This window comes from Erpetoichthys calabaricus, chromosome 3 (assembly GCF_900747795.2).
Source record: "Erpetoichthys calabaricus chromosome 3, fErpCal1.3, whole genome shotgun sequence".
Taxonomy (NCBI): domain Eukaryota; kingdom Metazoa; phylum Chordata; class Cladistia; order Polypteriformes; family Polypteridae; genus Erpetoichthys; species Erpetoichthys calabaricus.
The window spans coordinates 45,908,273-45,935,896 of record NC_041396.2 but is presented as its reverse complement, the minus strand read 5'-3'; the positions used below and the strand labels follow the sequence as shown (position 1 = coordinate 45,935,896).

Sequence of the window (27,624 nt, the reverse complement as noted above, 5' to 3'; positions counted from 1 at the left end):
TCCAAAACCTTAACCACTACATTTTTCCACAGTGTGGATTAATCAGAAAGTACTCTTATTTTTCCCAATTCAAAGTAGTAGAGAGGTCAATCTCTTCACCTATATTCAATATAGTTTAGTAACCTAAGCTAGATTGAATATACTGTAGGTGAAGAGATGCACCTTTGCTGTAAGTGCTTTTTCCAAATGATCATTGTCAAAATTATGACAACAACTCATTTTCTGAAACTCCTTACTAAATTACAGAGTCATAATTTGCTGGAGTATATCCCTGCAGTATCAGACACAAGAAAGGAATCAACTCTGGGCATGCAGTTGGTCCATCACAGTGCCCATACATGCACACACCTATAGTCGCTCATACCAGGCCAAGTTACTTTAACATGTGCATTGAGATACAACAGGAAACTTTAGCCTCCACATAAAATCCACATGATGCAAGGACATTCCCCTAGTGGGAATCAAAAGCTGGTCCCTGGAGCTGTGAGACAACACAACAAACTATTGGATTGCACAAATTTTTCAAATATACTTGTAACTCAAGTAAGACATGGTAATTATGATTTGAAATCAATCTTGTACGCTACACTTGGTTAGAAAGAAAGTGGTCAATTGTATGCATATATAAGAATATATTTAATTCAGGCCAAATTCAAAAACAGAACTAATTTTTGGTAACTCAAATAACTTAGCTGCTAGGCAAAGAAAGATGGGAGACTATACAAGACAACAATAAATCTGTACCATATATCTGCATACTGAACTAGTTTTGCTGGTCATGGCAGAATGTAAAGCCAGGTAAAAATATCAGAAGATGAGAACAGGACTCCACTATCATGCACACCGGCAATGGCACTATAATTAGTTTAAATACTGTCAAGGAATATTAATATGAATTTGGGATGCTCTTGTGGAGCTGTAAATAGGGACACCGCTACATTAAAATTAGTCTTGTGGGGCCAGACATCATTCTCAAATGAGAATTCACCTTTGGGGACAACCCATTAGAAAGTGCACAGTACTGCAAAGGCTACACCCGCAGAGTTTCTCCCGAAAATATCCCCCACACACCCCCCGTTCTCCAGTTCATGCATTTTAAATTGCCCCTGGGATTTCAGGGAGAGAGCAAAATATACTGAACAAAACACTTGGTGCTGAGAAAAAAAAAATGCTAAAATTGCTGTTATTCATTAAAGGGCTCAGTAGCACAAGGTAACTAATTTGCACATTGTAATGAGTAATGCAACAGTGGAGACAGACAGACAGACAGACAGACAGACATATACATGTAGGCCACTGCTGCTACTGGGCTCCACATGTTTGAGAATTGTCTGTCTGCTACAATATCTTTGTGTCATTTTAATTATTGCATCACTATACGACATAACAACAGCAAGTTAAGTTTAGATAAGCACCAGTAAGCCCGCGATTCTCGAAAGAATCGCAAATCCAAGAATGGCAATCATTTTCTGTTCCCTCCGATACTTGGAGGGATGAAATATCATGGAGGGTGGGTGCGTCCTGGGAAAGTTCATTTAATTAAATAAACATATTTGTACTAAAGCGGCTTCTTTTTGGAGCTGTGACTCATCTGGTTCTGGTGTTTCCGAAGCGCGTTGTAGGCACCTTCATTTATTGTTTTTATCCATGCAGTCTCTTTTTTGTTTTTCTATGGCTGTGTCGTCAGCGAGAAATTGTTTGCTGACGGCGGCGGATTCGCGTGCTGAAGTGACCATGGCGGTGGATCCGGTGCAGTGGTGTGGGCGGTCGCGTTCGGGCGGCTGTTAGTGATCGGCGGTATACCGGTTCATACCGAAAACCGTTTATTTTTTTTATGATATGGATTTTTCTTATACCGCAACACCGGTTTAAATTGCCTAAACGACGTTCGGAATGTGGCGCAGCGGGAAACTGTTCAAGTGGGGACCTTTTTCACTGCTACACCGCTAAACACAGATTTGTTGCACTAGGGCTCTTTTTCACTGCTACACCACCAAATAGTGGGCGGTAGCATAGGTATGCCGCGTGGTGAAAATGGAGAGAGAGCATTCTGAAACTGAACTAAAAGTAAAGTTGAACATGATGAACAGAAGAACTTTTGCCAAAAAAAAGGAGTCACGTCCGTCGCCTGGAGATACTTTAGTTTTAAAAGGTCAGATGTGTAAATACTGTTTCTATACTACTGGATAATACTGCAAGCCAAGTTGTACTTGTTTTATTTGTTTTCAATACAGTATAATGTACCTGGGTACTGTGTAATAGTGTGACGACATGTTGACTTTAATCTTGACGCTTATGACGAGAATAAAGTCGACATGTTGATTTTATTCTCAGCAATTCTACTTTATTCTCGCCATATATGTCAAGATTAAAGTCGACATGTTGACTTTATTCTCGTACTTTGTCATTAAAGTAGAACATCGTAAACTAAACTTCATCGTAAATTGAATATTTAATTTACTGGATTTTCTCAAACCCCGTCATAAGTTATATAGCACATTAAATGCTTTAAGTGTTCCCCGAGCTTCTTAAACTGACTTCCTCTTGCACTAAGAGGAGGCCCCAGCAGCGATCGCCGCACAGAATACATTCACTTCATGATATTCCTGCTCTCTGAACATTTAGAATGCTAAGATAAATACTTGATATAATTTTCATGGTGAAATGCATTAAAGCATGTATTAATCATGTGGGGGCACCACGGCGTGGAGGTTGCACTGCTGCCTTGCAGCAAGGGTGTCTCGGGTGTACCCTGCCTTGCATTTGCATGTTTTTCTGGTGGGTTTACTTCAGTTTCCTTTCAAAGTCACGTAGAATGTGGGCTGTTGTTATGCTATATTGACCCTGCTAATGTATGTTTTGCTCATATTCACCCTGCGATGTGCTGGCGACTCGTTCAGGGATGGGCGCCACCCTGAATAGATGGCATAATTAAACACGTATAACGAAGATATTTTTAAAGTTCTGAACACTCCGTGGACTAAGGTTATAACTAGTTTTAATTTCACAAAGACGTTTATGGTGTGGTGATTGGTTATGTGGAGAAAGAAAAATGAAAGATAGGAATTGGGGTTTTGGTACGTCAGATAGAGACAGCACGCGTGGAATAAAGAAATCCTGCTCAGAAGAACATCCATTGAATTCTGTGTTAGTGTTTACGACCACCAGATCACAAACCCAACATTTACACAATATTTAAGTTAAACCTGTGCAATAGCCATTCATACATCCAGTTTTTTGGAGCCTCGTCACACCTGCCATATAGTTCTCTACACTGAACATACATCTGGGGACCCCTTACTGCGAGGGAGCAGCACTACCGCCTCACTACCGTGCATGTTTAATACCTGCTTTAATGCATTTCATCATGAAAATGATATTTAAGTATTTATCTTAGCATTCTAAATTTTCAGAGAGCAGGAATATCATGAAGTGAATGGATTCTGTTAGGTGATCGCTATCTCCTCTTAGTGCGGGAGAAGTCAGTTTAAGAAGCGTAGTGATTAACAACTGGGTCGGGGAACACTTAACACAAAGCATTTAATGTGCTACATTAACTTATGACGGGGTTTGAGAAAATCTAGTAAATTAAACAATGATTTTAGGATGAAGTTTAGTTTACGACATTCTACTTTAATTATAAAGTAAACTATGAGAATAAAGTGGAAATGTCGACTTTAATCTCAACATAAACGGCGAGAATAAAGTGGAAATGTCGACTTTATTCTCGACATATAGTTTGATTTTTTCTTCACCATGGCCCTAATACGATTCTGTAGCGCTATACCACAAATAGCATTATAAATGCAAGTTTTAGTTTTATTATTTATTCATATAGCTTAGCTTGAAGCAAGGTCCATATTAATGCAGTTTGCCTAAATGATGGTTCAGTTGGTAAAGATGTCATCACCAAGATTGCACTTTTTATTTTATTTTATTTTAATTTGGTGAATACTGTGTACTGCACCTGGGCTTGACGCCTTGAAGTAATAGTGCAACTATCAGTAATAATACTATTATTTATTTTATTGTTATTATTTATTAGTTTAAATATTATGCAGTTTAATGATGGTAAAGTTGTTTAAAAAGTCACTTTAACGTGTCAGTGGACAGAGATGGTTAACATTAACAGAAAGTGTAGCTTGTTTTACAAAAAATATTTACTATTTATTCCTTTTCTAAGACATGTTCAGTGCAATACAACTTTTGACAAGCACTTCTGGATATTTTACTAAGTCTAAATGCCTCTTTGGATGGTTGAAAATATGTTGTCAAAATTATAGTTTAAGTTTTTGCAAAATTTGTTCAATAAAAAGGTTCTAAATTTTGACTGCATCTGTCATGCAATGTGATTCCTTCTCTTCATTAGTGCCACCCCCTTGAAAACTATCACTTTATGGGGCCATGCAAACCTGTATTAATACTTGTGCGCACATTAAAATGTTTTTTTTGTACAATGTACAATGCACTTGACAGTGGAATAGGTTATTCTTAGCCAGTAACTGCAGTGGAAAATGTGGTTAATATCCACTCATGCATGGGAAAAAAATACCGTTGAATACCATGAAACCGGGATCATTTAGAAAAATACCGTGATATAGAATTTTGGTCATACCGCCCACCCCTAGCGGCTGTACAACCTGGCGTGCACGCTTTACCTCAGGTTTAGTTCACAGGTCGTAGCCATCATAAAGTTTTCATTTAATTAAATAAACTTATTTGTACTAAAGCAGTTTCTTTGTGTGGGCGCCTTCATTCATTGTTTTTATCCATACGGGCTTGTTTACAGGTCGTAGCCATACGGGCTCGTGTTTGTATTACTAATCGTTGAGCTCCTTCCATTTGGAGCCGTGACTCCTAGCCTCCGTGTATTGTTTTTATCCATGCGGTCTCGTCTTTGTTGATCTGTGGCTGTGTCATTAGGTAGAAGTCGTTTACTGTTAGGAAGCATACTCCAGCTTACACACACTGACTGCTGGCACAGTGGATTAGAGCAGGTGTAGTTTACAGGTCGTGGTGTTTGGGCGCCACGCACTGACTGTGGGAACTACGGGCTCGGTTTTGTATTACAAATCGTTGAGCTCTTTTCCTTTGGAGCCGTGACTCCTTTGCCTCTGCTGGCACAGTGGATTAGAGCAAGTTTAGTTTACAGGTTGTGTTGTTTGGGCGCCACCTACTGACTCTGCATGTGCTTCGGTGCGTCCGCCGTGCATAAATTAAACTGTCGTTTATATGTACTAAAGCGGTTTCTTTGTGTGGGCGCCTTCGTTCATTGTTTTAATCCATACGGGCTCGTTTACAGGTCGTAGCCATACGGGCTCGTGTTTGTATTACTAATCATTGAGCTCCTTCCATTTGGAGCTGTGACTCCTAGCCTCCGTGTATTGTTTTTATCCATGCGGTCTCGTCTTTGTTGTTCTGTGGCTGTGTCGTTAGGTAGAAGTCGTTTACTGTTAGGAAGCATACTCCAACTTACACACACTGACTGCTGGCACAGTGGATTAGAGCAGGTGTAGTTTACAGGTCGTGGTGTTTGGGCTCCACGCACTGACTGTGGGAACTACGGGCTCGGTTTTGTATTACAAATCATTGAGCTCTTTCCATTTGGAGCCGTGACTCCTTTGTCTCTGCTGGAACAGTGGATTAGAGCAAGTTTAGTTTACAGGTTGTGTTGTTTGGGCGCCACCTACTAATTCTGGGAAGCCGCTGGGTTTGACTCTGGGGCGCTGCGGCGCAGTGTGCATGCGCTTTGGTGTGTCCGCCGTGCATAAATTAAACTGTCGTTTAGTAATATTGATTGTGGGCTATGGATATACAGTGTACTAAAATGTTGTGGCAATTTTGTCATAACATGTTTGGATTTCCAATTAGACAGTAATATTAAATTTCTTTAGTTAGCTTAGACATAAAATCAGAAAGTGGATGTTCTGCATTCTCATCTGTGCATCTACTAGTCTTTGGCAGATTTGTTGATTTGGGTGTGTTTTGAGTACTGAAATCTGCATCTCCTGGGTCTCTTTGAGATCAGCTCTCTTAAATGCACCTCTTTTGACAGAGAGTCACACACTGCTTACTTCAAATGCATGTTTTGCCGTTCATATTTTCACAAGCATAGCTGCCAATTCTTTCAAGCTTACATTGATTCCTACACTATCGTCTGTATTAGTAGGGTGTTGTACTGGGTTAGCCATTTTGGATGCAATGACAAGTCATGCAAAATCTTTCCTGAAGAAGGGGCATGAGCTGCCCTCATTCACATTTACCATTCTTTTATTGATGCCTTCAAATGCCAATGTATAATCTGATGCCACAGAAAGGTTATTCCCTTGCATCATGTTATGTTTAATTTTAAAACATGCAGTGAGCTCCCTGTACACGCAACACACATTTATATGTCCAATAGGGTTTTTAGGAGACTTTTTGATTGTAGCCTGTTCATCATAAGTAGAAACTTGCTCTCTGTTGGACCAGGTCAACAAGAATACTTCTGATCTTTGCAGTTCAAAAGCACCACCCCTATTGTGAGCACCAACCTTCATAAGCCATTGGACTGTTTTAGAAATGTGATACTCAGTGAGCTGTCTAATTGTTCCCATCCAGTTTTAAGCAAAAAGTACTTATGGTTGTCTCCAAATGTATATATTATACACCTGGATTTAGCAAGACCACTTTAAAATAGAAATCTGTGAGGGACATGTGTGGCATCCTACAATGACAGCAATGTTAAACGAAGAAGCAAGCAAATAAAAATGAACAAACTCGGAACAGGATGCAGTTCCACCACAGCACACAAAAAAGCAGACTTAATCATAATATTAGGTAGGTAAAAGCACAAGGTCCACCATCAGACAGGCAGGGTTGCCAAGCAAGTATTAGTGAGGTCAAGCGGGCACCCAAGGTTTTACTTTTTTGTTTTTTTATCTGTTTGTTTGCTAGAGATTTCATATCTCCTTGCATTTATTATCCTCCAAATGTTGTAACAATTTTGTTAATAAAAGAACCTTTATCAATATCTTTAGTCTCCTTGATGTCCATTCTGGGTTTGGGAACACCTCAAGAGCTCTCCCAATGTTCCACAATGCCAAATATGACAGGTTCAATATCAAATTCAAAGTTAAAACTGTGGTCTAGAATTAGGTCAACATGATTATCACTGTAAACCCCAAACTCTCCCTCACTAATGTCTTGCTTATCACTGTAAACCCCAAACTCTCCCTCACTATTGTCTCTCAAGTGACAAAGAAGGTCAAGTGAAGAGGCTGCAATCTGCTCTTCATAAACCTCCTGCTGAGGCCTATTGTTTGCTTTCCTCATTTTTTATACACCACAATTAAAATGACAAAGCTGAAGCCCCCTTGACCTTGACTACAATAATACTGAAAAAGTTGCCACTATTGCAACAAAGGACCTTATAAGTTATAATAATAAACAGTATGACAGGGCGCTAAAGCACAGCAGGGAAGTCCAAGACATATGGTGTTCAATCAGCTATCAACCATGTCAATTTCTCACTTTTTATGCATGTATACTTAACCATTCACCCCAGGAAGAAATAGTAGGACTGAGCATCTCCATTATCACTCACATCATCTTCACACTTTTTTTTAATTACATAAGCTATTTAATTAACCCTTTAATTGCTTTACAGGGTCACAAGAAGCTAGGGCATCCTGAAAGGATCAGACACAGGGTGTGAATAAACCCTGAATAGATACTCAAGCACACTCTTGTGCATATACAGTCATATGAAAAATTTTGGGAACCCCTCTTAATTCTTTGGATTTTTGTTTATCATTGGCTGAGCTTCCAAAGTAGCAACTTCCTTTTAGTATATGACATGGCTTATGGAAACAGTACTATTTCAGCAGTGACATTAAGTTTATTGGATTAACAGAAAATATGCAATATGCATCATAACAAAATTAGACAGGCGCATAAATTTGGGCACCCCAACAAAGATATTACATCAATACTTAGTTGAGCCTCCTTTTGCAAATATAACAGCCTCTATACGCCTCCTATAGCCTTTGATAAGTGTCTGGATTCTGGATGGAGGTAGTTTTGACCGTTCTTCCATACAAAATCTGTCCAGTTCAGTTAAATTTGATGGTTGCCGAGCATGGACAGCCTGCTTCCAATCATCCCTTAGATTTTCGATGATATTCAAGTCAGGGGACTGTGACGGCCATTCCAGAACATTGTACTTCTCCCTCTGCATGAATGCCATTGTAGATTTCGAACTGTGTTTTGGGTCATTGTCTTGTTGGAATATCCATAATGCTTGAACATTATCCTGAACAATTTGTTGATATTGGGTTGAATTCATCCGACCCTCGACTTTAACCCTTTAACCGCCAACTCCCTAAATATTCCCCAAGCCAGGCGAAATCTGAACAATTTTTGTTTTTTTACTTTTTTACATTTTTTTTTACATTTTTTACATTTATTCAAGCAGTATTGACCACTAAATGTTGTGCAAGTTGCCAGTGTATACACGAAATCTATAAATGTAACCTGAATTCTCAGCTAAGCAAAACATCTTGATACCAAACCGTGCCCTTTTCAATGGTAGATACTGTCGAAACTGTAAGCGGCCCTTCCACGACAATAAACTTTCATCAACTGCAACTGACGGTCCTGGCATGTAGGGCAACTGAAATGCTTCAAATAAATGATCAGTCAAAGGACGTAGCTTGAACAAGCGGTCACGGTTTGGATCTTTCTTATCTGGCTCGTTTCTGTTGTCATTCAAATGAAAGAATTTCAGCAGCAAAGAGAATCGGTTACGTGTCATGACAGCTGCAAAAATAGGTGTTGCATACATAGGATCTGTAGACCAGTACATCTCAATATCTGGTTTTCTGATTATTCCCATCAACATCAAAATCCCAATGAATTTTTTCATTTCGTTTTCATCAGTGTCAAACCAAGCACGAACACGGGAATGTGGAGGTAAATTGGGATTTTTCTCAATAAACTGTGCTGCATACAGATTTGTCTGATGAACAAAATGTCTAATCAAATCAGGTGACACAAACAGCTCATAAAACTGCTCAGCAGTGTAATTGTTTACATCAACAATAAAGCCACACGTTCCCTCAAACGAATGCAGAAAAGGTAGTTCACCACGGGCAGCAGCCCAGCTGAGATGCTGGGGATACACCCACTCAGCGCCATCATCCGATGCGTCTTCATTCACAATATCATGCAGCGCACGTTGCTGCTCATCACTATCACTAAAATCTTCTTCAGAACTGCTACAATCATGATCAGAACTGTCCAAAATCGCCTGCAAAGCCTCACTTGAAGTCAGTTTACGTTTCGCCATATTCACAGCTGTTACATGCGAATCACGTCACATGACCGGCCAAAACAACCACAGACTTGTCGAAATACAACGTAGTAATAATACCCACGCCAAACCGTCAGTTATACTACTTGCCAGGCATTCATATAACCACAGGCAAATGTGCCGGATAATTCCGGCAGTATGGCGTTAGCATTAAAACAACGGTGCCGGATATATCCGGCAGAGGGCGGTGAAGGGGTTAACAAGGGCCCAAGTCCCTGAACTAGCCACACAGCCCCACAGCATGATGGAAGCTCCACCAAATTTGACAGCAGGTAGTAGGTGTTTTTCTTGGAATGCGGTGTTGTTCTTCCGCCATGCAAAGCGCTATTTGTTATGACCAAATAACTCAATTTTTGTCTCATCAGTCTAAAGCACTTTGTTTATAAATGAATCTGGCTTGTCTAAATGAGCATTTGCATACAACAAGCAACTCTGTTTGTGGTGTGAGTGCAGAAAGGGCTTCTTTCTCATTACCCTGCCATACAGATGTTCTTTGTGTAAATTGCACTGAATTGTAGAACTATGTGCAGATACACCATCTGCAGCAAGTTTTTGCAGGTCTTTGGAAGTGATCTGTGGGTTGTCTGTAACCATTCTCACAATCCTGCACATATGCCGTTCCTGTATTTTTCTTGGCCTGCCAGACCTGCTGGGTTTAACAGCAACTGTGCCTGTGGCCTTCCATTTCCTGATTACATTCCTTACAGTTGAAACTGACAGTTTAAACCTCTGAGATAGCTTTTTGTACCCTTCCCCTAAATCATGATACTGAACAATCCTTGTTTTCAGATCTTTTGAGAGTTGCTTTGAGGATCCCATGCTGTCACTCTTCAGGGGAGAGTCAAAGGGAAGCACAACTTGCAACTGACCACCTTAAATACCTTTTCTCATGATTGGACACACCTGTCTATGAAGTTCAAGGCTCAACAAGCTAATCCAACCAATTTAGTGTTGCAAGTAATCAGTATTGAGCAGTGACATGCAATTAAATCAGCAAAATTACAAGGGTACCCAAATTTTTGCACAGCCAGTTTTTCACATTTGATTTAATTATTAATTAATTATTATTAATTAATTTCATACAACTAAATACTGCTTCACTAAAAATCTTTGTTCGGAAAACACCCCAGTACTCAGATGTTCCTAGGAAATGAAAGACATACCACTGTTATCTTTTTTGTTAAAAGCAGAGTAAATTATTATGCAGGCTGAGAGGGGTTCCCAAACTTTTTCATATGACTGTATTTACCATCACAAACACTATGCTGGTTTAGAAAATGTAATCAACATCGGAAAAACAGGAGTACCTTGAGAAAATAGAGAGGGTAAAATATGCAAACACCAATTATTTTTGAGATAAGGCATCAACGTTTAAGAATGTTATGAGGTGCTTTTGTCCAGTTCTTAGATGCACTCATATATAATGCAAGAAGCATCAATTGCGATAGTCATGTCTGTCTGTCTGTCTGTCTGTCTGTCTGTCTGTCTGTCTGTCTGTCTGTCTGTCTGTCTGTCTGTCTGTCTGTCTGCATGAAACAACATGACTCCCAGCAGACCAATTTTGTAGAAATCAGGCACACTTTTTCTGCAAGGAACTCTGTCAAGACAGTCCAGTTTTCATTGAGAAATCTCAAACAGATCATGCTGTACAAAACTTTGAAATTTCAAAATCTCCTTTTGAAAAAGCACAACTGAATTTGCGAACTCATCTATCCTAAAACAAAGAAATATTCTGTGCGACTTCAGCTATAAATTAGTTTACGGTTTCGATTCTACCATGACAGTGATTACTTCACTTGTATATTTTGTATATTTTCCTCTTTTACTCATCTGACAGCCCATCGTACCCCCAATTATAGCCTAAACTCCAGAGGGCTGTGCCCAAAAAAATGTTGTAAGTGCCGCTTATTTAGTATAGACTGAACAAACAATAATTACATTACAGCAAAATAAACCTCACAGCTACACTATATGCACATTTTTATTATAAAAAACAAGATGATAACAACCTGAAGCTAAAATATGTTTGAACTAATTAATTACATAAGAAAGATGCGGCTCCCCTAAGTGATATAAAGATAGAATGGGATTAGAAAACATACTATAGTTTATGCAGAAGATCGGAGCCATGGGACATATAACAAGGCCAGACTGAACAATTTCTACGGTGCACAAAGGGCTGATTATCACAAATCGCAATGGCGTAGCAGATCTCCAGCCTGTGCCATGATAAATTAGTTACGTAGCACTATAATGTTTAACAAAGGGTTGGGACTACAGTCTGATGAGCTGCTTTTACTTCTGCCTATTTTTAGACTGGAATTAAAATATTTAAGATAATTGTCACCTTTGTCATTTTCTAACCCGCTTTGTCCTGAATCCCCCTATCATGGTGGTCTACTGGAGCCTACCCCAGCTAGCATAGAGTACAAAGCAGGAACAAACCCTGGACAGGGTGCCAGTCCATCACAGGGCAAATACACACACCCACATACACAATAGGGCCAATTTAGGATTGCCATTTTTACTTAACTTTCATGTCTTTGGACTGTGGGAGAAAACTGGAACACCTGGAAGAAAGACACATACATGGGGAGAACATGCAAATTCCACACAGGGAGGACCCGAGGTGTAAACTCTGGTCTCCTTACCGCGAGGCAGCATCAATGCACTATTATGCTACCCCAAGTTCTTAGTTATTAAGATAATTTTAATAAATTACTGTGTTTCAACTAATAATACTAGCTAGATGGGGAACTTAATTCAGGTGGTTTTTCTTTCAAGGACTAACACTGATTGTAATGTTATGCCAGTACAGTTCATTTTCTGTTTATAGTTGTTTCTCTTTTGATAATTTCACTTTATTGTTCTTATAGTACGAGTTGGCCTTTAGTTTGTTTAACGGAGTTGTGTGTATTATTACCAAGGTAGACAAAGAGGGGATTGTATTTTGTGATATTTATTATTACTGACATTTTTATCCTTTTGTGAACCCTTTTGCTAAAAAAAAATCTACAATTAGTCACAGACCTACCACATCTATAGTACATCAATCAATGGCATTTTCACATCACTTGATTTGGAATCTAGAGTGTATGAAAGCTATTGAGCTGCCATAAGTCTATTTGTTCTCCCTTTTACAACTATGTTATATTGTAATGTATTAAAGGCAGGTATTTAATGTAGTCTACTAACAAATGTAGATACATTTTATTATCACTTTCTCACACAAATACTTAAACAAAAATGTGATAACTGACTCTAAAGTGCATGTTACGCCACAGGTGCATTTTCTAACTTGTTATTCTTGAGAGGTTTCTAGTATGCAGTCTTCAAAGAGTTCTGGACAGAGACTGAGCTGCTCGAGCAAAATGTAAGTTGTTCCACATTTTACGAAAATATAATGTAAGAAGTTTGACAAATGAGAAAAGACCAATCAGTCCACAAGTCTTGCTTAGCTAATAGCTGATGTATCCAAATATCCAGATATTTTTAAAAAAGTATCAGATTTCTGTTTCAAAAACAGTAAGTAGATGGTTCCAAATTCCCTCAGTTCTATGCATGAAGATGCACTTCCTGGCTTCAGTCTTGCATAAACTCCCTGCTAATTTCCATCAGTATCCTTGATTAAGTGATTTGTTATTTAATCAAAAGTATTCCGCGGAATCAATTTTATTAATGCCTTTGGAACCACAGATGCCCTGGATTAGGGTTCCTCTCAGACTTCTCTGCTTGAGACTAAACAGGTTTAATTATTGTTACCTGTCATAGCCGGACATGCCCTTTCATCCTCAGATGCACTTAGTTGCTGTCCTCTGCACAACTTCTAGTGCTAATATGCAAATGCATTTTTTCTCACCAGGATATACTACTGTAACCCAGACCTGGACTGGGAATGACAGTAAGAGTATTTTAGAGACAAATGTGTTGTTCATTTTTTTACTTTTGCTGATAAAAGTCAGTGCTTTGCAATTATTTTAAAACATTAAAATGCAGCATGAGGGGATATTTATTTGATTGATGTACTTTCTTTAAATATAATACTGCAAAGAAAGATATATGGCATGAAAGGATGACAACACCAGCTTGTAAATTGGCAAATAAAGCCTAAAGAATGAAAAGCTTTCAATAAAGATCTTTATGGAGATGGGAGGTATTTTCTATTGCCATTTCTTTTCACATTGAATCAGTTGAATTAGTAGAATCAAAGTAAATAACCCACGTTTACTTTTGAGCATTTATATTCAACAAAAATAAAAGAGACAAAAACAATAACTCTAAACCCATAGCACAAACAGCATCTTCCTTGATTTAGCATCTTGTCTTTTTCGATTAGCTGTTTGTCATCTGCAGCTGTTGAAACAATTGCCCTTCAAGGGACAGCTTCCTTGCAGTAAGACTTTGAATTTCCATTCTGTTTTCTATAAATACTGTAGAAAAATATGACCAGAATCAATTCTGCCAGGTCTGAGCTTCATGTAGAGAGAAATATGTTTCACGCAGCATCAGACAGATCAAAGTTTAAAAAGTGTTGGGTTTGTACTTATAGGGAGACTTTCTAGACCTTTTCCAAGTAAAAGAAGCATTATCTTCAGTACATCTGACAAATAGTCTCCATTTCCTTTTCACTGCCATAAGCATTTAAGGGTGATACCATGCCACAGTTGTTGGCACAGTTTTGCTCCACAGCTCCAGGGGTATGGTTTTGATTCCTGGCACAGTCATTGTTGTCTTGTGTTTGGCTGACTTTCTCTGTGTATCTAGTTTCCTCAGACATCACAGAGAAAAGCATTTCTAAATTGGCTTGGTGCTAGAAAGCGAAGGTTTATGTGAGTGTACCCCACAAATGACTGCTGACCCATGCAGGACTGATTTATGCCATGCATCTAATGCTAAAGGAATAGCAAAAGTTAAAACAAGAAAAACTTCTTGAGCCTGAACCTAAACAACATAAAAAAGAGTATGTGTTGAACTTCTATATTATATTAATAATGTAAGAAATTAACTTATCTATCTTATGAGCATATTTGAATAACTTCTTAATGCTATGATAAATGAATATTTAACTAATGTAATGACTGAAATGAAAATATCAAAAATTTCATATTAGCTAAATCTGTAAACAGCAAACAACTTTAAAGTGCTTCCTGTGGTAGACCACAGTTTATCCAGCTTAAGAACTATGTCAAAATCAATGCACCTGCTTGTGCCATCCCCATTCAAGCTGGTTTTGGATGCCTCCACACGATCTTCACAAATGAGCAAGAAAAACCCCAAACCAAACAGCCATCTGGCAACAGCATCCCAGCAAACTGCACAGCATGAAGCCACTACTAGCCAAATGCACACCAGCCGATTCCCCACAAGCGATACAGCCAGGTAAAAAACAAAAAACAAGTTTTCTTCCAACCGGCTATGATTAAGACTCCGAAAAAATAAATAAATAAAATAACATCCTGTCACAAGTCCTTGAAAACAAAAAATTTGTGTGAAAGTGCTCAAGTGGGTGAAAGGTCACAACTCAGAGCTCCAAATACACTTCTAACACTTAAAAAGCAGCAAATGCTCAGTATGTTAAGGGTGAGGTTCTGAAGGTTGTACCGTGTTATGTCATTGATGCAACTCTTTAAAAGCTGACACAGCATGCTTCTTGGCTTTGATTAAGGACAGCACAAAATAAAATTTCAGTACTATTATTAGTAAAGGTAATGAAAACAGCATGAAATTCTGACTATGACTTTGCTTAGAACGTTATATTCATTACTAGTTTCTGACTTCTAAATTTAAACTTGTTCGATCCTTTCTAACTCCTTTTCCGTCTAGCGTTTTGGCTTGATTACCAACTTTCAATATCCCCATATTTACTTTTGCTACAATTTGGTTTCATAATCCATCTCTTATTCCCAATATTTTAAAAATATATCTGCCTCACTCTAGTACAGGCAGAACACTGACAGGAGGTGACATTTAGAATGTGTTAGTAATACATCAAAGGTGACAAATTAATAAAAGGGGAGACACACAAGCCCTAAATGTTATTTTCTGAGGTATCCAGCTACCATTCATAAAAGCACAAATGAAAAATAATAATGTAAAAATGCTATGCTTAACTGGTGTATTTGTGTACTTTTGTAACATGATACAGTACTTGAACATATAACGTTGCAGTATCTGCACCACACCTCATATTACAGTATATACAATGACAGCCCACTGTGACATAGCCACCAATGAAACTCGACTTTTCTAGTCATTAGAGAGGCAAATAAAGATGCTGACTTGTGTTCCCTTTTTGTTATTCAAAGGTTATGTGTTTAAATTTACTTGCCAATTTTCAGAAATCAATATTATACTTTAAAGGGGTGAGAGGAATAAAATAAAATGCTGGCCTCTAATTACATACCCGAAGCTGAGGAAATGAACAGCCGCTCCTTATCAGTGGTGCTGTATGTCGATGCTACCACCTAAGAAAGTTAAAAAAAAAAAAAGAAAGGTTTAATTCTGAAGAGAATTGTTATTGAAATATTGTAAATTATTTAAAAAATATAAAGTAATTTTAACATGATCACAAAAGTAAAGTGTCTGCTGGCTAGATTATAATAATACTGTAAAAGAGCCAAACTATAAATTTTGTGGTTCAACCAGCCTACAGGACCAATATTACTCTGCAGAACTATTAAAGGACATGACAAAAACAATATATTAAAGATAAAGATGGGGCAAAATAAAGAGGTTACACAGTTATAGTTTTAAAAATATTTCTTAGTCATAAAGCCAGTTCCCTCACAAAACTACAAAACTCTGAATTTTCACAGCTATCCCAACTAAATATATTTCCACCTGTCCAGTGACCACTATAGAATGTACATTCTTCATTAAGTGATTGTTATAGAATACCTTCAAAAAATACCAAAAAACAGCTGTTTAGGGAAACCCTCCAGTTAGCCAAACTTTAATTTTTAAAAATAACATTATATCTAGAAAAATACCTTTCATGCCCATATGGGCTGGCATATTTAGTCCATTCTTCTGAGTTACAGATTTCCTACATTTTCCAGTTTATTTTTGGTATTTCAAAAACTGGAACAAAACACAATCCAGTTTGGGGTTACAGGGAATCATTGTCGGCCAAATGAGAACTGGATGCAAAACAGAAACCATACCTTCACAAATCAACAGTGAGCGGCTGTCTGTCATTCACTTAGAGGCCTCTCTCAGAGTGGTTTATAAACAAAGCCCTGTAGATAAAGGTTAATTCAGTGGCTTGTCATGTCTGATCATCTACTCATCTGCACAATTCACATACAAATCTCACACTCAGATGGGCAACTGGGCAAAAAGCAAATTCAGAATGATGAAGAGATGAGAAACCAGTAACATATCGTGGCATTCTTATTGCTCCTTAATGTAATTAAAGGTTGTGAGAAGCCAAATCCTATCAGTATTAGGCATAAGCAGGTACCAACCCTGGACAGAGCACCAGCCTGCTGCAAAGCCCACTCATGTATACACCTACATTTTCTCATTCACACAGACCCAAAACTCCTAAACCAAAACACATGGAGGGAAAACTGCATACTGTCACTGGGACCAAAAAACTGAAATTCAATGCCAGGATGCTGGATCATGTTGTAGCATCATTAACCACTGCACTTCTGTGCCACCCTGAACCAGGAGGTGGTTGATACATTTATTTATTATCTGTCAATGCAAAAGAATGATAAAAAAGCAGGAACCTAAGTAAAACACAGGCACAATCTCCAAAAGACTTGTACTGCAGTCAACAAAAAAAGAAACTCAAGCCCCTGGGTCAATGATTCTTCTGAGTCAACATTTGCCATTAACCTTATTGGAAGGTGAATTGATAGTCCTTAAATTCCTTACTGGTCATGTGTGGATGGCAGAAGTTAATCAGTAATGGTTAACTTCTCTTGGATTACTGGCTGTATGTCTTAGGGTAACACAAATGGGCTGTTTAAAACATAAAACCAGCAAGAAACATTTAGTAATAACAAGAAAGAAAAGGTAATAAAAGTCAATGCTAAACTCCATCAAACATGAACTGATTTAAGACTGAGGAATTTTAGCCGTGTTATGCTGCATTGGTTTAAGGAAGAAAAGGCCAAGGTAGGAGTGTGATGAGACCCCTGTAACTGGAGATTATTACAATTAAACAATTGCATCATTAAGGAAACCTTCCAAGAGGTCTGCACATGTCAGGATGTCATTAACTTAGGTTAAATTCCTGATCAATGCTGACAGCTCAGATGTAATCCACATGAAGATAATTAAAAAAATGTAAAAGTCTGAGTCACTCCATTTCACATTTCATTAAAGCCAATTGTGCCACAATTAACAATGAAAATGAAGTCAAAAGCAGAATACAATTGGTGGGGTCTTATTTAAATTATACATATATTAAAACTATTTTATTAAACATACTATTATTAGATCCATCATTCATCAGTTTCATTGGACATTTTGTATATTCAGATTTTTTAATATATTCTGCTTTTACAAGTAATAGATTCAATAATATACTAATACATTACAACAACTCCAGTGATGCACAATCGACCCATGTACACACTAGAAGCATTTAGCATATTTAATTGTATCTGGTTCTTCAGTAATTATTGTTTATATATGACACCCTGATCAAAATGGTGATGACTCTTTATGTGATGATGTGCAAAAACGAGCAAGCTGTTGTGGCGGGCTAATGTTCCAGGGGAGCAGCCATGGGCTCCTCAGTACCTCCCCCAGGACGCTTGGTGGCAGCCTCCCTGGCTGACGATGGTGCCTCAGTTTCCCGTAGGTCGCATTTTTGAACAGGTATATAAGTCGGGGTCTGATTTTATGATCGATTTTTCGGATTTCAAGACCCGACTTATACATGAGTATATACGGTAACTTAATTGTTCTCCTGTTTACTCCTTCTGCCATCTTTCACCTTGTTTTTCTCTTTTTGTGGCCTCTCTTCTTGTCTCCAATGATTTTTCCAACTCCAACCTCCTTTGATGGGGTCAAGAAGGGCTTTTAAACTCCTAGGTGGAAGTCCACTGGGAAAGCCTCCATAACTATGGATATTAAAATTAAAGAAATTTGGTAAACGTTTTTTATATAGAATAAGAAACCTGTAAACACTTACTGTATACAGAATTTTGAGCTTAATGTCAAATTATGATGGTTCAAAATTGGCTTATTCAATATTCATCCTATTTTTGCAATACTCTACTGGGCACTGTAAGGACAAATAGACTGCACTATGCCTCCAGAATGTCAGCTAGAAGGACAGAAAAGCTCCACTAGTTCCATGTTTAATGCTTATATAGCTGGTTGATGTCTAAACATTGGAAAGTGGAGTTTTAGAAGAACTGCATGCATTCTCCTGTTTGCTATTGGGATGTCTTTCTCATTTTCTTGTTTTTGCCCTCTCTCTGTGAACCATCTCTCTTATTTGCTGTGTGTTGAAAAAACTTGAAAAGCAGAAGCAAAGTAGATCATAAAGCAGCCTGTCACCTCCAGCTGACTCTGCCTGTTGCCGTTTGTGTTTTGGCCCTATGGCCACATTTGAACATGTGAAAAGGGGAAAAACTAAAAAGGCATTTAAACAGTGGATAGTGTGACATTTATACACTAGACAACAGCTATTTTCTGCCACGCTAACCTCTTTTTTAATTTTAGATTGGCTAAACGTTTTAATGGTTTTTATTACACTTCCATATCCTGGACAGGATCAGGACAACCCCAATGAACTCCTAAAGCCATCTGGCTATAGCCCTGCTCAATAGACACAGTCAGCCAAGCAGGTCAGGCTCCCACTCCTCATTTAAAAATCCAGGTCAAACCAAGTCTTCCTGACCATTATGTAGTTGATGGTGAAAGGAAGCTGCTGATAAACTAACCATCTCTGTCGCCACTCATTTGCAGGTTTCTTTAGACGTTCCTAGCAGTACTGTTTTATGTCCTGGCAGTGACTAAGCCCTGGACATTAATAAGCTGGGGCCTCCTTTTTTTCTGAACTATAAATCCATTACAGCATCTTACTGTCTAACTCCTGTCTCCTGAACAAGGTTAAATCAATGCCATCTATTTTCCAGAAGCAGAATGAACATATCAAACATCAGAATCTTCTAAAAGCTACTGTTTTTTCTTTTTTAATCTGATAATGAGTGGAAAATAGTAACACCCCCACCCCACCAAATTACCTGGTTAATATTGAGTTGAGTGTAATTAAGCACACTACATTAAATACAGTAATACCAACCAACATAGAGGCAAAAGGTTTCATGTTTCTTTGATAATGCAATATTATTGTCAGCAAAGGATTGCCTGGATATACAAGTGCTTTTGCCTCGGGGAATGGGTTTGAATCCCAGCTTGGTCATTGTATTAAATATTCAACAATCCTCTTGTATGTACCCTTTTCTTTGAGTTATGAGGTGGTTTTCTGGTTTATTACCACATCACAATATGTGCATTTGGCACAATTTCCTGAGAGCTGTTAAGGAGTGACACAATGAGTCCTGGAATGTCCAAACACAATTCTTAGTTGTGCTGAAATTCTTGCTTACATTTCTTTTTTCCTCACCCTATAAGTTGAAGCACTAATATCAGTCATCAAAGCACAGTAAAGGTGAATGCAAAAAAATCATGATATTGGTTGCTTGGAAAAATATATACTGTATATACTAATTTATATATATATATTGTGATGGATGTTGCATGTGGGTAGGCATCCCAGCTGGGATGGGGCTAGGTTGCTTACATAAACAGGAGACCAGCTCTTCAGAATCAAAAAAAATGCAAAAGTCGTCCTGTCTCAGCCAGAAGACAAGCAAAAGATGCCAAAATTGGGTATGCGGACATCTCTGCCGGGACAGGTTTGGGGAACTTACCTGGTTAGGAAGCCAATATAATAACAGATGGCAGTATCTCTGGCCTAGGATTCCCATATAGACACCTGCAGGGCATGCTGGGACCTGTAGTCCCATGGGGCAGCCCTGTTGGGTTTCATGGGGGCTGCCAAGGGGTGCTGCCGGGATTTGTAATCCCTACATTACTTTCGTTTGATCTGGAAGTGCTTCCCATGGCCTATGCTCTAGAACTGGGAGTGCTCCCAGATCCAGGATAAAAGAATCCACTTGATCTCATTCAGGTGGTTTGGTGTTGGGTGTGGAGGACAGACTAAGCTCACCTGAGAGGTGGGGAGGAGAAGCAAGAAAGAGAAGACAGAAACAATTGTAATATTTCTGATTTAAAAGCTTTCTTTGAAGAAAGCTATCTACTATAACAAGACTTGGGCTGGAAACAGTAGTCCTGTAGTGCAGCAGCCCTATTGGGTTCCGTTGGTGCCACCAGGGGGTGCTGCAGGGATTAGCAATGCCTACTTTGCAGGACTTCCGCATGACCCAGAAGTGGTTTCTATGAATCATATCCTAGCACTGGAAGTACTCCCAGGTCTTAGATAAAAAGAGCCACTCTGCCTCACCCAGTAGAGTTGGGAATCAGGTAGAAGAGGAGAAAGCTCACCTGGAAGGAAGGGAGAAAAACAGAAGAAGAGAGAATACTTGTGCTTGTGTTACCTTGACAGCGCATGTAAAGATATTTGGTTCTAAGAAACCATTTATTTGAACCCAGAACTTATGTCTGTAAAGTTGTGTTTTGTATTTGAGATTCAGTGGTACCCCGTTTTGGTCACAATATATAGTAATAGAAGACATAGACAGTTCTCCTTTACCCAGCCAGGAGGCCAATGTAATGGATGAACAGCAAGAAACTAACATGTGTTCCCTCAGTATGCCGGGTATCAACATCTTTTTGGTGGAGTTCAGATCTGGACACCTGCAGGGCTGCAAAATGTAGTTTCTATAGGAAGCCCAGTCGGGGTCTTTGGGTACCACTGAAACGAGCAACCATTCCAGAAGAGGGGATGAAAATTAAGAGGAATTATGAATACACAGCAGGTAAAAAAGAAGCATTGCTACTATTCTAATATACAGTACTACGTATTTTTTAATTTTTTGACTGAAACTTATGTAAAGAAAAGTCTGCAACCCAGTCATTAACTTAAGTTTCTCTCCTTGAGTCATTCTACATTGACTCAGCAGAAGTGATCACTAATGCTTAAAGCTATATGACATTATTTCATTATTCATGATGAATATAAAGTAAGCAAAGAGATTTTAGCATTCTTTTAGTTTAACCAGCTACTGTCAGACCAGATGCAGACAGGGGGTGATTACTGGTGCACCATCAGCAAGCAAAGCACATACACAGCAATAAATCCCATGACAAATTTCATACAAGTACAGTATATTATACACACAGAAATATGAATACTAAAACACATTTTCATCATAAATTTGTCTTAATGTCAACTCTAATGTGTGTAACTAATTCAATGTAATCTTAAATCATTTTAAGTAGAAGGATTTAAAGGACAATAATATATTTGGAGTGACAGTGTTATGCACCGTTGTTTCAAAAGCTCCAGGAGTTCACATCCCACCATAGAATGAATCCTGTATAGATTTTGCATGTTCTCCTTCAGTTTGTTTGTGCTGTATCCATGTCGTTTAATATCCATCTACATCACTAAGACACATACAGGTTAAATTAATTAAAATGGTCTAGTTTGAGTGTACACTTAAAAAGGGACATTTCATAGTTCAAAACAGCATTCAACATTAAAAAATATTGTGACTTTCCTCTCTGTATAATGAAGTATATACTGCTAAAATGTGTATTCAGTGTCTTTGTCCTTAAAATTGTGTTTATATAATTCACATGTCTTATTTGGTTTCTTTTTGTTTTTTTTTTTTTTGTTTTCTAGTTTTTAAATAAAAATCACTTTCACAATGTGGGACCTTATAGAAGAACAGGAAATAATGCCTTTTATAAAATCTCACAAATACTGACTCAATAAAAAAATTGTGTGACTTGTTAAGGGTAAAAATGCTGAAAATTAGGGTGGCACGGTGGTGCAGTGATAGTGCTGCTGCCTTGCAGTAAGGAGACCTGGGTTCGCTTCCTGGGTCCTCCCTGCATGGAGTTTACATTGGAAAGTGTCTGTGTGGGTTTCCTCCGGGTGCTCCGGTTTCCTCCCACAGTCCAAAGACATGCAGGTTAGGTGTATTGGTGATCCTGAAATTGTCCCTAGTGTATGCTTGGTGTGTGGGTGGGTGGGTGTGTGTGTGTGTCCTGTGGTGGACTGGCACCCTGCCCAGGATTTGTTCTTGCCTTGCGCTCTGTGCAATGGACTCCAGCATGGACTCCAACTCTAACAACAGATATAGTAAGTTGTCATAAATAAAAGGTGTTAACAAAATATACAGTAGTAAGAGTTTGACAAATAAACTCCAGTAATTACAGATGTGTTCTTCACATGGTAATTGTAAATGTCATACTGTGCATATGCCATGCCATAACTATTCTTTGGATACACATGCTGAACTACTGCCAAAATGTTTGCACCTTTTTTTGCACTAAATGTTTCATTCTGTTCAACAAAGAGGAAAAAGCAGCTTTTGAGTTTCAGGGTTTCTGACACAATTTATGTTCATATTGCATAACAGTAAATCCTCTTTTTTTGTGCTCAATAAAAGGATGTCCTAACTGGAAATTGGAATGTGAAATATGTACATGGCAAACTGCAGTGTTCAGTACTGGTTCACTCCTTGTTAAGGGTTTGACTCAACAAAGCAAGAAAAAAAGAATCTTATGATTGTTTATTCACCCCAAAAGTGAGAAGTGGAAACAGCTTTATTCATCAACAACAATTTAAATGTAGGCTGACTTCTAATTAATCTTTGCAATGCAAGGTTCTTGCAGGAATCCGCATATTTGCTGAAACATCTATTATTTGCCATTGTGTTTACTGTCAAAACTGGTTTACATCTACTGAAATCAATTTTTCTAGACTGTTTCAATATTTTGCTTTAGGATTATCACAGCTACTTTGAGGGCTATGATTATATAAAAGTTTTAATTTTAACATTTAACAGCAAAGAACATAAGTTGCTAAGGTAACAGATTACTGCTGCCTCACTTGAGCCTACTCTCATAGATCCCATACCCGGGTTAACCCATTTATCCACTCTTATTACATATTTTTTTAATTATTATTAGTGGGAGAACACCGGCAAACAGTAAAATTCAAGTTAGTCAACCACACAGTCAATACTAAAAAAAAAATCAATAAAGCTGAAAACTCAACATCCTTCTACTTAATTCCACGAGCTATATGATGAGACAGTTCAGTCTTACCTTGTTAAGGCCACAGGACACCAGGTAACTTTTCAAGCAATTTATAGTTGTAGCCTTCATTTACATAATCAAGGTGAGTCAACGGAAGCCTAGCATGACATGCCTAGTGACTCACTGCAAATAGTCTGTGACTCGCTCTGATAGAATCAAACAGTAGGTGGATTGGCGATTCTAAATTGGCCCTAGTGTGTGCTTGGTGTGTGGGTGTGTTTGTGTGTGTCCTGCGGTGGGTTGGCACCCTGCCCAGGATTGGTTCCCTGCCTTGTGCCCTGTGTTGGCTGGGATTGGCTCCAGCAGACCCCCGTGCCCCTGTGTTCGGATTCAGCGGGTTGGAAAATGGATGGATGGATGGAGTGGGCTTTTTGTGCATAAGAGTTGAAAAACAATGAATGCTCATTCGGAAGTGCATAGAATGCAGTCACGTGCATGTTTTGGAGCTCACAAGAACAGAATCTCATCTCTGATATCTTGTGTTTTACATACCGTGAAAGAATGGAAAAAGGGAAAAGAAGAACTAAGAATGCAGCTAAACTCGCCGCAGCTGTTCAAACCTTCGTAGAGTGCTGAAGGGCCAAGCAATTTTGAGTCATTTTAATTGGCATGGTCCAGCAAAATGACCAGCATCTGTTAGCCAGCATGCATGATGCCCCACAACAAAAACTTGCACAATGTGACATTGGCTTTAAAGCAGCAGGAAAGGTATGAGGGACCTGGCCTTCTTATTATAAAACATTATTAATGAACATTCTTGAACCAATCCTCACAGGAAAAAAACGTATGTTTTTTCCAGTTTTTTCCAAGTCTAATATCATATAGAATGTTTTCCCACTTGAATTATGGTTGAATGAGGTAGTTTTCTTCCAGTTCTTCATGTAACCAAAGTAGTGTAGATTATTGCAAGTGATTTTTGAAAATCTACAAGTGATTTTAGATCGACAGCTAAAAGATATTAAAAATGTTAACCCAAAATTATCTGAATGTTGAACAGTCTGAATACCTACAACCAAGTGAGTTAGGCACTTAATGCCATTGTTTACAATTTGCATTGTGTCCTTTTAGAGTTTTAATAGAGCAATGTATAATTTTAACCAGAATCCTGATCGAAAAATAATGTATTTTATGCTGGGCTTTATCTACCCATTTAAGTACCACTTTCTTACTATCCTTGTCTCTTTCTCCTGGCAAATAGTCAAATTTGGCTGCAGGGACACCAGACTATAACTTCTAAGAGCAGGTCCTAGTCTCCTCAGACCCCTATGTTCCTTTCAAATAAAAAAAGAGGTATTCTACCCTTGGACCATCTCTCTGTCCTCTCTTTTTCAACGGATTAAAGGTTATAAAATACTAGCAGCCACAGTGACCTTTGCCCTTTATCATCCCAAAATAATCTCTCCAGTTTCTGCAAAGCCTGTCAAAACTTTCTCCCTCTTGCTCTGATATTCCCTGGTAAATTACTATAATGTTATTCAATATCATTGTATGGTTTACAGTTCACTGAAGATGCCCTCCTTTCCACACTAGCATGCTGACTGAAATTCCTATTACCAGAGTAGGTCTTCCTCTCCCTCTTTTAAGGCCACGCTGGGCCCTGCCCCTTTCCAGATTTCCAGATAGGGTGCCCACCTGCCACAGGAGCACGCACACTCATTCATACCTGGCTAATTTAGCATTACCAGATCAACTAACATACAGAGATATGGAGATAAAAAATAAAAAAGACAGAGAAAAAAATAAGTGGCAATGAATTGGCTATGTAAAATGCACAATAATAGATCAGGCTTGAACTCAATCCTAGGTCCCTGGAGCTATGAGGTACATGCTGACAAAATTATTAGCATAAGAAAAAAAAGAAAAAGCTTCTTACAGTAAGTGTTCATAAAGCCACACATTGCACAGGCACCAACTCTGCTTTCTCTATTTTCTGAAAAGCCATCTGATTTTATGAAATGGATTTTTTTTCTGACAGGTCTTACATCAGAGTGAGTGTTTTTGGTAAAGTTACATTAATATGATAAGAACACTCTATAAATCTTCATTCCTATTATCATTTTTATGATATCATGACCCTTTCAGATCTTTAGAAGTGTCAGATAGGGCTGTCCACTCTAGGGCAGTCAGATTGAATGCTACTAGTCAAATATAATATCTAGACTATTTTCAAAAAGTTTTAAAAAGAGGCAAAACTAATACTTAAAATGTTAAACTATACATTTTTTTTGTTTATCTCAAATGCTATACAATATTGCTGTATTTTAACAAATCTGTTTTTGCATATTATTTTCAGGATCATGCTTTTTGTAATTTGTAATGGTAAAGCCTGTATCATCATGACTAAAATCGATATTCATCTGATTCTTAAACACACCCTTTTACAATAAACTTTACTGCTTCCTTGTGCTGTAACTGTTAAGCAACAATCACACCAAGCAAAAACTAGTTTATTCTATTACTAGTCCCAGTGGAAAATAACCCATATTTCCTTTTATCATAGTACAGTGGAACCTCAGCTCACGCCCATAATTCGTTCCAAAAGTCTGGTCTTAAATCAATTTGGTCGTGAATTGAAGCAATTTCCCCCATTGGATTTTATGTAAATGCAATTAGTCCGTTCCAGACTATACAAACTGTATGTAAATATATGTATTTTTAAGTTTTTAAGCACAAATATAGTTAATTAAACCATAGAATGCACAGCGTAATAGTAAACTAAATGTAAAAATATTGAATAACACTGAGAAAACCTTGAACAACAGAGAAAACCTTGAACAACAGAGAAAAGTAACACTGCAATAGTTTGCGCTATAGCGCTACCAACCGCTGGCTAAAAACACTTTTTTTTAATGAGAAAAAAAATGAACATTTGAAAAAATCCGTAATTTAATAAACCACCAAGAAAAGTAGCATTGCAACAATGCACACTACGAACCGATCGCTGTAAACAGAAGTGAAAACAAAATCAAGCCCAGTGCATTCTTTAACTGCCTTCTCCACCTTATGAGTCCAGCCCTCTCTCTAACTTGCGCTGCCTGTGTGTGTGCGTCTGTCTCTCTCCGCTGCCTCTATGTGTGTGTCGCGCGGCGCTCTCTCACTCTCTCTCTTGCTCGCTGCACAGGAAATGCACAGGGAGAGACTGAACATATACAAACCGAAAGGGAAACTGGCTTTTTCGTATACCGAGTGTGTGGTCGTGAACTGAGGCAAAAGTTTGGTGAACGTTTTGGTCGTAAGCCGATTTGTACGTGTACCGAGATGTTCGTGAACCAAGGTTCCACCGGCTACTTTTGAAAGTAGTGGCTATCAAAATTTGAACCATTTTAAAGATCCTTTCCAGTATCAGCAACACTTGTTAGCTACCTCAGGCAATAAGCATTTTCACATGCATGTGGTTCTCTACTGAATTGAAACATACTGCCTAAAACAATAATTTGTTATAAAAAATATTTTGTTCACCTCTGTTACATTTTAGCTGCAGTTGTAAACAGGAAAAAGAGAAGCTATGTTTAATTAAGTCCTGTTTGTTATTCCTCAATCATCTCCTCCTGCCTGTACAGGTCAACTGGCATCCCAGGCTGTGAAGTGTCAAGTCACATCTAGCACACCATTTTTCCTGTCTAAACTTCTTGTGCTTTGCTTTAAAGTGTTGATTTGTACTGTCTGTTAACAAAGTAGTTTCCTGATAAAGTCCTTCTTACAGACTCTTTCTTAGTTGCTATGTATAAAAACTTGTGCTGAATAAATAATTTATAGAAAATGCTTATAAATCATTATAATGTATTGTGGATTGCATGATGGTGAAATGCTAGCACTGCTGCCATGCAACAAGGAGACCAGGATGTACACCCTGGTCTCACCCTGTGTGGAACTTGTAAGTTCTCCACATACTCCCCGTGTCTATTTGGGTTTACTCCGGATGTCCCAGTTCCTTGTACAATCCAAAGACTTGCTGGTTAGGTGGATTGGTGCTGTCAAATTTTCCCGTGTGTGTTTGTTCACCCTGTAAT

At 38.3% G+C, this 27,624-nt stretch overlaps 1 protein-coding gene across 1 annotated transcript in view; it reads right to left on the bottom strand.

Annotated features, from left to right (window-relative positions):
- The window catches only part of nfasca (neurofascin homolog (chicken) a), a 198,795-nt gene that overhangs the window by 150,119 nt on the left and 21,052 nt on the right, over positions 1-27,624 (bottom strand). Inside the window, exon 2 of the mRNA XM_051924556.1 lies at positions 15,756-15,796. The gene's annotated coding sequence lies outside the window, so the exon portion shown is untranslated. The remainder of the gene's footprint in view (positions 1-15,755; positions 15,797-27,624) is intronic.